Source organism: Lotus japonicus, chromosome 2 (assembly GCF_012489685.1).
Source record: "Lotus japonicus ecotype B-129 chromosome 2, LjGifu_v1.2".
NCBI lineage: Eukaryota > Viridiplantae > Streptophyta > Magnoliopsida > Fabales > Fabaceae > Lotus > Lotus japonicus.
In genome coordinates, this window is record NC_080042.1 from 59,496,434 (window position 1) to 59,506,612 (window position 10,179).

A 10,179-nucleotide genomic window follows, 5' to 3' on the forward strand; every position below is an offset into this window, starting at 1 on the left:
TTAAAACTCTTGCATTTAATCAATCAATTGGGGTTGTCTAAATGACACATGATAAAATTTGGGTTAAATAATCCATCATCTAATCACATTTGAGATAAATGAGTTGGAAATAAATTAATACACAAACTATAGAAATTTCAACTCACTTATCTCCAATGTGATTGGATAATGGGTTATTTAATCCAAACTTTATCATGAGTCATTTAGACAACTCCTTAACGGATATTCTTATAAATATTTTATTGAAAATTATGATGCATATTTGGACTGTTAAGTTTTTAACCCATGTGTGAATACTGAATAGTAATCTCAGCAAAAAAAAGAATAGTAATCTCCGCATTACCCTATATCATAATCATAAATAAAGGGCTTTTCTTATCTAACATAATTTAATACTAGTGTTTTTTCCCGTGGGCTGCACGGTGAAGTTTACTATTATATTTGACACATCAATAAATATTTTAATTATAAATAATATAAGATACTAAAAATGAAAGAACAATCATAATAAAGATGTAAATATTAAAAAAAAAACATAATTTATGCACATGAGAGGTATAAATGATTTTTTCCTTGAATATGCAAATACATATATTTCAATCTATTAGATTTGGGACTTAAGTGAAACCAACATACATAGATATATAATTGCTCCTAAATTTATTTGAAAATTACTAACATTGCACTTAAATTATTTGAAAATTATTAACAGTGCACTAAAAAAAATGACATACTAAAATCAATATTTGCCAATTTTCACTCTTTATAAATTTTTTTTAAAATTTTTTTAAAAACGAAGTTGACCTTTATTATTATGTTGTACAAATTTAACATGAATATTATAAACCAGATAAAACTTCTTAAAATTTATTTGAATATTATTTTTCATGTGAAAGTATTTTCATTCAAAATATTTAAAGTAAGAATTTCTTCTAAGAATAAAAATCTTAATATGCTCGATTGTAAAATGTTCATTCCCGTGCTTTGTATTTTTATCATTTAACTTTGTATCCCAAGTTACTTATAATCATTGTAAGAAATTTAATACTCATACAACATGTTATTACTCTTTATAATTTTTTTAAATTACTTTACTGATGAATTTACTAAAGTATTAAGGGGGCAGGTTTTGAAAAAGAACACAGGAGACAGCAAAACGGTAAAGAAAGTCAGAGAGCAGGAGAAAGAGATTAACACAACATATTAATTTATCATAACTAAATATCAAACAAACAACCCCTATAAAATGCACACCACACAACATTTTCTACACATCAAACACATTTTTTCCCTTAATTTTCATAACCTTCACTTGCAACAATTCCTCTAAAAGCAACTAAATTTTTTCACTTTACACCCTTCAACAACAACTTGCAGTTGTCAACAAAAAAAACTTGCAGTTCTCTCTAGTTAATAGTATACATTAGCGACCTATGCCCTTGTACTATACATGAAAGAACAAAAGAATGTAATTTCTTGAAGACTATCTTAGAAGAGCTAGTTTTCAAAAAAAAAAAATCTTAGAAGAGCTTGCTAGCAATAGGCCGACAACATACCCAGAATTGCGCGCATTGGAGCCATATTTTTCAAACTGATTTGAAACTATGAAAGAATAAAAATAATTGAAAGAGTAAATTAGGATTAGGACCGCGTAAGGATTGATGCTTTGAACAGTGGGAATTCATTTTTGAAATTTGAAAAAAAAAATGCTTTCAATTCCAAAGCACCGTTCATGGGAGCACTGCATAGATAATTATGTATATCTACTCTTAAATTATTTAAAAAGAATGAGAAAAGTATTAAAATTATAACAACATTTTCTATTAGTTTCAACTTGAAAGCATTTTCATGCAAAATGTTCCTCCCAGTAATTGAATTGTACTCCCTGCTCTCAAGCATTTAGCTAATATATATTTTGCTTTCTAAAAAAAAACTTAAAAAATAATAAATATAATTGAAAATGTTCTCCCCTTTGGCTTCCCAATTTTCACAATTAAATTATATTGCTTATAAATATATTCTCTTAAAATCATTTAAAAAGTCTAAAAATTGCATAAACTTATGTAGAAAATTTTATTCAAAATGGCTGATAGACACCGTGGAAAATAATACGACATATTTATCATAATTTTATATATTTTTACTTCTAAACATATTTAATTATAACTCCACCATATGAATTAACAAAATAAGATATTTCCTTATAAATTCTTGATAACAATAATAATAATTAAAAGTTCTTTCTGGTCAAAACAGGAACATCCTTAAAAATAAACAATTTAATCTTTCAACATTTTAAATTCATAAATTCGACTGCTCAATTAAAAATTTCTACTACCCCATTAATAACTTCAATGAGCCCCTAAAAATAAGTATAGTCTATACTATGTTAACATTTTCTATTCCCTATATGAAAAATGTTCTTCCGATGTAGGAGATTTTAATACACAATATTACTTCCCGTCAAAGTATTTTTTTCTAAGAAAGTATTTTTATAGTAAAATATCACTCACAATGGTAGCTTTTTCTCTGAACAACATATTTTAACTGTCAAATTTTTATTTCTTTTTATATATTTAATCTTAAAATGATTATTTCTAAAATTATGAAAAAAATACATAAAATGTTAAAAAAAAAAATTTTTTAATGTAAATGACAATCCCTTCCCTATAATATCCTTATTTTCAAGATCAAATTGTAATGCTTTTGTATATCTCTCTTAAAATTATTTTAAAAGTCTGGAAAAAGTACTAAACTTATAACAAAACATTTCTATTAGTTTCAAATTGTAAGTATTTTCATGAAAAATGTTCCTCCATGTATGAGCCTTTTAATATGTAACTTAAACATAAAAAATATAAGCTATATATGTTCATTTATTCCAATTCTCGTCAAAATTTCATATACATAAACTTATGAAAAAAACTATAAAATTATAATGTTCGTTATCTTCAACTTGAAAATATTTTAATATAAATTTTCTTCCCGTGGGATTTATATTTTCACAACCAAATTAAAATGATTATGTATATCTACTCTTAAAATTATTTAAAAGAATGGAAGAAGTACTAAAAATTTTATTAAAAAAATTTCTATAAGGTTCAATTTAAAGTATTTTCATGCAAAATATTTCTCATGTAGGAGCTTTTTACTATATAATTAATAAATATAGGCTAAATATAGGCTAAAAATGGGTCTTCCCGTATAAGCTTTTTTACTATATAACTTAAACATAAATAAATATAGGCTAAAAATATTAATTTATTCCAATCTCCGTGTGACCAATTAATTTTTAGTATCAAAATTTCATATTCTTATATATATATATATATTTGTAAAATTAAGAAAAAAATCTAAAACTATATTAAAATTTATTTTTTTGCTACTTTCAACTGGGATATATTTTAAAAATTATCCTCTACATCTCATATTTAAAATTGTGCAGTCAATTATGGTTACAACAATTGAAAAAAAAGTAATAATTCTCAAATACAATGCCAATAAAAAAGAACTAAAATTATTTCAAGTTGTGGATCAATTGAGCGAGCGCTACTCTAAAGCATCCCATCGATCTTGTAGAAGGCGACAATAATTCGGTTGCCAAAAGACCATATAATCCAGGACGTAGGGTGAAAACGTCAGAATCATCAGCAGCATTGCATCACCTCTTGAAATATACCGATTGACACCATGAAGAGACTGAGCAAGGTATTTACATACCTGCAGAACCGTAGTAAGATAAGAACCAATGACTTTATCTTCTTCACATTGAGTAAATTGAGCTGTGCTAAAAAAGATAAATTAAAATTTCTATTTTCTAAATATCAAACATGTAACTATTCGCCGAATAAAGAAGACATCATTTACACTTCAACACCTATCATTGAGAACTCCATTTTGGCGAAGCTTAATCTTGAGTATTTTCGGTCATATGTGTTGATAACCCAGAACTCAAAGGCTACCATCAAGATCCAAACATATAAAAAAAAAACATAAATACAACAATAAAAGTGTAACAATGAATCATGTAATGTAAGAGGGAGTAAGTATAAATTAACAATGATGACTTACCAAATAAAAGACAATGAGATTTAGGCTTTAAAATTTCTTGCAACTGATCCCCCGGTTTTCCTTTCTATCAATTCTGGATGGCACTGGAGAAAAAGATTAGAGAAGAAAAACACCACTGCCAAGATAGATACATAAGATTGTGAAGCATAACAAAAACGATAATACACAAAATGCAGGTTGCACTGATGATAATGGAGGTTTGCGGAAAATGAGGTTATAATTTATAGCAAGAACATGTAAACCGAAGCAGGAAAAAAATTGGAGGAAGATATTTGAATCCTTGGAATCATGAATCATCTGTGAACTTTAATTGGCCATTAGTTTAAATCTTGCGCTATAAGCTAATAATAACATTGAAGAAGAGATGACAATTGATTTAATTAATTGTTGGGGTTCAAAGTCCAATTAATTAGATGCAACATTTTCCAAATTATTTTCTTTGATACCTTTTCGTAAAAGATTGGAAGGGGTGGACTGATTTGCTTTGGCAATTCAAAGTAGTTTCTAGTTTTGAATACAAATATTTGGTTTATCAAAAAAAAAAGGGTTAATCGTCTACTTGGTCCCTGTCTTTGTCTCGCCGTCTGAAATTAGTCCCTCCCCGGAAAATTTACAAATCTGGGTCCTCTCGTTTGCAATAAGTCTGGAGCAGGTCCTCGCCGGAGCCAGGAGCTCCGACGACTAGTGATTTGGCTAGCTGACTGGTTAATGTTGCTTATGTGGATTTTTTTTAAATAAAAAATAAAAAACAGGTCAGAAATTTTTATTAAAAAAAAAACAATTATTTTAAAAAAATTTATTTTAATCTAAATTCAATTAAAAAAATCTAAATTCATCTTCATCAACATGAATCTTCTTTAACGTCATGTTTTTCATCTAATTTTTTTTACATTGATCTCATCTTCATATTCTTAATCATCTTCTTCAAAAAATTATAACCCCAACAATAAACAATAAAATCCCAAAAACACCCAATCTAATTTCCCAGGTCTTCATCATCATAACCAAGAGTCCATAAATAATCAAAATGCAGAAAACAAAACTTCATCCCCACCATAATCGCCCCAAACAAGTACAGAACAAGAAAAAGAAACCCAGGAGAACCCAGAAGTGGTGGTGGTGGCCAAGAAACCTAGAGATGGTGGTGGTTCTGTTCCTCTTCCTCACTGTGCCATAAATCTTCTTTCTTTTCCTCTTATTTTCCCCACTGCTTGCAGCGCTTGGTAGTTGCAACACAGACAAAAATGGAGGTGGCAGAACATAAGTGGTAGTTGCAACACAGACAAGAAGAAACACAACAAAACAACAACATCATCTTCTCCTTCTCCTTCTCCCAATCGAACCCCCCATCTCCAACCAAAGCCCCCAAATACCACCAATATGGAACCCTAACCTGCAAACCCAATCTTTGTTGTGAATCAGCGCAAATCGAGATCCCCACGGTGTGAGGAGGAAGAAATCGACAGGAGAGGAAGAAATCAAGATGACACGAAGAGATTGAGGTTCACCGTCATCTTCGTCCGTCGCCGCACCCAACCTCTCCTTCTCATTTTCTTCCTTCGTCCTCTGTGGCCTTCAGATTCGGATCTGGATCGTCGTTCCAGTGGTGGTGGCTGTTGGGGTTGGTGGTGGTGAAGAAGAAGAGATGATGGTGAAGAAGAAGAGAGGATGGAGAAGAAAGGGGGTGAACACAATCTATCAAGTTGCAGAATATATGGTTTTTTATTTTTAACCTAATTTGATTGGAAAATTGGGTTAATTGGAATAAATTTGGGGAATAGATTTTGTTAATTAATTTAGGATTACTTTCATTAATTTGATCCAATATTCTGAAGTGTTATTTTTATTTTTATTTTTCTTGCCATGTCAGATAAGTAGTCCCAGTCAGCTAGCCAAATCACTAGTCGCCGGAGCTCATGGCTCCGGCGAGGACCTGCTCCGGACTTATTACAAACGAGAGGACCCATATTTGTAAATTTTCCGGGGAGGGACTAATTTCAGACGGCGAGACAAAGACAGGGGCCAAGTAGATGATTAACCCAAAAAAAAAAATCAAAGTGGTTTAAAAAAAAAAATCAAAGTTGACAATTCCAAAGGATTGCGATTTCCTTATATTAGTGGGTACAATTAGCTTTTTAATGCTATGGTGATAATTGGTAAATTCAAGCAACATGTGCGGTTACACCAGTAACAGATGAGTAGATAATTACTTCAGTAATAATCAATCGAATTTTTTTTAATATGCTAAAACCTGATTGTTTTTTTTTTTTTTAACTCAAATAGTATGATATAAATTAAGCGGGCAAAGATGCCAAACAATCAGAGTCAACAAAACGGATAGCGCCAGGCGGAACCTCCTCCACCCAGACAGATTCGCCATAGGTGGAAGCGTTCCTAGCTAAATAATCCGCCACGGAATTACCTGAGCGTCTAGTAAAAGTAAAAATAGCAGAATCAAAATACAAACTAAGCCTACGACAATCACTAATGATAGTAGCCAAATAGTTCCTCCCAGCTACTCCTGCCCTCCAAGCCTTGAATAGTTGTAGACAATCAACCTCAAAAATCACTTGTCGGAACCCCAAGTCAATAGCTAGTGACATAGCCCAACGAAGACATGAAGCTTCAGCAAGAAGAGACGATAAAACAGAGCAAGAAGATGATGTTGCAGAAGCCATGACCTCCCCACTCGAGTTCCGCGCCACCATGCCTAGACCCACGTCCGTTGGAGCTCGAAAAGATGCATCACAATTAATCTTGATCTGGTCCAATGCTGGTCTCTTCCAAACAGCAGCCACCTGACGCGACTGGGGATGAGAAACCACTCCAATCGCAGCACTAGCGAGAGCCCCAACCTTCTGAGTAAGCTGATTGATGCTCACATATTGCTGATTAAAAACACTCCGGTTCCTAGCCTCCCATAGCTGGTATAGCACACACTGGACCATGGCCACCACTTCTTCATCATCAATCTGCAGAATTGATAAGTGCTCATTTTACGTATATTTGAATATCATTTTAAGCACTAATTTGACTTGTATGCTTGCACTTTTTATCATTTTATCCCCAAAGTAATTGATTTAGTAAGTACTTAGTTTTAACTTAGAAATAATATAAATATTATATGTTTCATGAGCTTAACTTGGACTTTTGATGCAGGGAAGATATTCATGAAGAATCCAAGTTTAAAGTGAAAAATTGATTATTTAGAGTTGCAGAGCGTTGAGCACCCAAAAAGGGGCGCTGAGCGCCCAAGTAGCTGAAGGAAGCAGGGCGCTCGGCGGCCTCTGATGAGCGCCCAGCACCCTGTGGCCGCCTCAAACACATATAAGAGGCCATAAATCAGATTTTTGAAGTATCTCTCCCATTCTCTTCGATTTTCTCCCAATTTTGGCACCATAACAGAGCAAGGGAGCTGGGCTTCATGGAGGAGGGGTCCTTGGGCTAGGATTGGATGGATTGGAGCTTCAAGATGGTGATGGCAGCCATGGGAGGACGGTGACAACCTCTCGGAAGCCATGGAAAGCTTGGGAAAGCTTCCATGGTCGTGGTTACGTCGTCTCCTCTTGGGTTTCAGTTCTTTCTTCCCTTTCCCTTGTAGTTTTTGTTTTCTATTTGTGTATTTAGATTGTATAACTTGACTCTTTGATTGTTCTAAGTTTGTTCATTGATGTAAGTGAAAATCTTTCATGTATGGTGTTTCTCTTTGTACTTCATGCTTCTAACCAATCAATTGATAATCAAAAGAGCTTCACTAATTCATAAATAGATCGAGAGGTTGATATGAATTAGTGCATGCTTAGTTCAGTGAAGGTAGACCGCCTATGTCTTAGGTCACAATTTGTGTGTTAAAGTTTTACTTTCTTCGCTTCAAGTATTGATTGTTTGTGTTAGATTTCTATGGACTAGCATGAGATCGGGAGATAATTGTGGGTCCGGTTTAAGAGAGAAACCACTCAGTGAATTAGTTGTCCTAAAATGAGAATATCTTGGGTAGGAGCAATAGTGGATTTCCACGTGACAGGTGGGGTTCTGAGTTCTAACAGGAGTTTCCGGAGTGACAACGGAGATTTGTAAACCTAGGGTACATTGGCTTAGGATGAATTGGTCATTGGGAATGTCTTTGAGAGATAACTCGAGCTATATTATTCCTTTTGGATTTTCTAGATGGTAAGGGATTACGTCTAGGAATTTCAACTGATAGATTCACCTAGGCTAGGGATAGTTGGGTGGATAGCTCTCGGCATCATAAATGAAATGAACCATTACAAAAGTGTTTGAGTTGAAAGCAATTAAATGATTAGGTGACTGCATTCTAAATATGTTTTCTTCTTCGTTACCTCTGTAAACTTTCTTTTACTGTTTTCTTTTATATTGAAAATCACAAAAACAATTAATCAAACATCTTTTTATCCTCTCAGATCAATATTTAGCTTGTGGAACTGATATTCACATAATCCCTGAGGACGATAAACCTGTATCTGCTTTACTATGATTGAATCATAAAGGTTTAGCCAAAAGCAGTACAAACAACGAGGAAAAAACCTTTATCAAGAATGTCTCCCCAAAACTGATGGAACGTCGGGTACCTCTCCACCCGCAAAGCTAGCGGAGACCCATACCAGACAGCTACAGCAATCGGGCAGCGGAGGAAAATATGCTCCACCGTTTCCATGTCCTGGCCGCAGAACCCGCAAGATGGATCAACATCCATGTGTCTCTGAAAAAGCTTGTCCCGCACTGGAAGAAAGCCACGAATAGCTCGCCACGCTGTCTCTTTGTACCTGGGAATAGCTGGGCTGGCCCAGAACTTCCTCCATAGGCTCGGGCACAAAGAAGAAGAAGTGGAAGAAGAAGGCTCCTTCTCAACAAGCAGCTCTCGAATCATTGAATAACCTGCTTTTGAAGTGTAATGCCCATCAGCAGTGCTTGGCCAAAAGAGATTATCCTGACCTCCTCCCATACTCAACGGAATAGCTAGGATATCACTAGTTGTAGTAGGATGAAAAACACCCTCAACTAGATCTCTATTCCAACGACCCTGTCCAGAAACAAGCAAGTCAAAGACTTTAGATATCCTTGCCTCATGTGCTAGATCCTCTCTATAAATCAGAGGTGATGTAACATCCCGATCTGACGACTGGCCTCACGGTAACAACACGAGTCTTTTCAGCGCGCTTTGTCCTCACTTGCGCACTTCCCGGGAAAACTTCCCAGGAGGTCACCCATCATAATATTGCTCCAAGGCTAGCACACTTAACCATGAAGTTCTTATGAGTTGGGCTCCCGAAAAGAAGTTGCAACTTGTTGTTATGGGTAGTGCAATCAAATCATATATGCCCTCCTCAACTGTATAGTCCATCCCTACACAGTCTCAGAATACCTCTTGTTCGGGTGTGGTGCGTCCCTCCACATAGAAGGCGATCAATCCTCGCCCTCGTCAGCTCAAGGCGTCACATGTTTCAATGTAACGCCCCCCTCATCTAGGTAGTTAGGATATTTTTCTGATTTTCTCTTCAATTAAACCCTCAAATCAAGGAAAATTGGTTTAAATTTCAAAATAAAGCCCTAAACCCTAGCAACTAGAGTTTTCGGCCACTCTCTCTCTCCTTAACCAATTTTCAAAAATTAAAAACCTTCCATATTAGTTTAAATAAAATCTGAATTTATTTTTTTTTTTTAAAATAAAGATGACCCAAAGCATTTATTTCATTATAAAATATCTCCAATATCTTTGCCCTTTTAAACCAAATTTTCGGCCAACATAAAAAAAAGGTATATCTCCAATTTTCAAATCCTATCTTCTCAAAATAAATTAATTCAAAATAAAAATCTGATTTAAATAAATTCCCATAACACTTTATATTTATTTAATAAATAAATAAAACTCCTCCTCCAATATAATAGATATGAGTCTCGAAAATTCCCTTTTTGCATATTTTATGCACTACCCAAAATTATGCATGTGCATGCATGCATATCGACTACTCGCGCTTTACGTAATAATTAATTACGTAATAAATTACTATACAAGCGTTATAGTAACAATTAATCAGTATTTTCTCCTTACTGAAAATAAAAATCGTACTTTATATTATTCTTCAATAA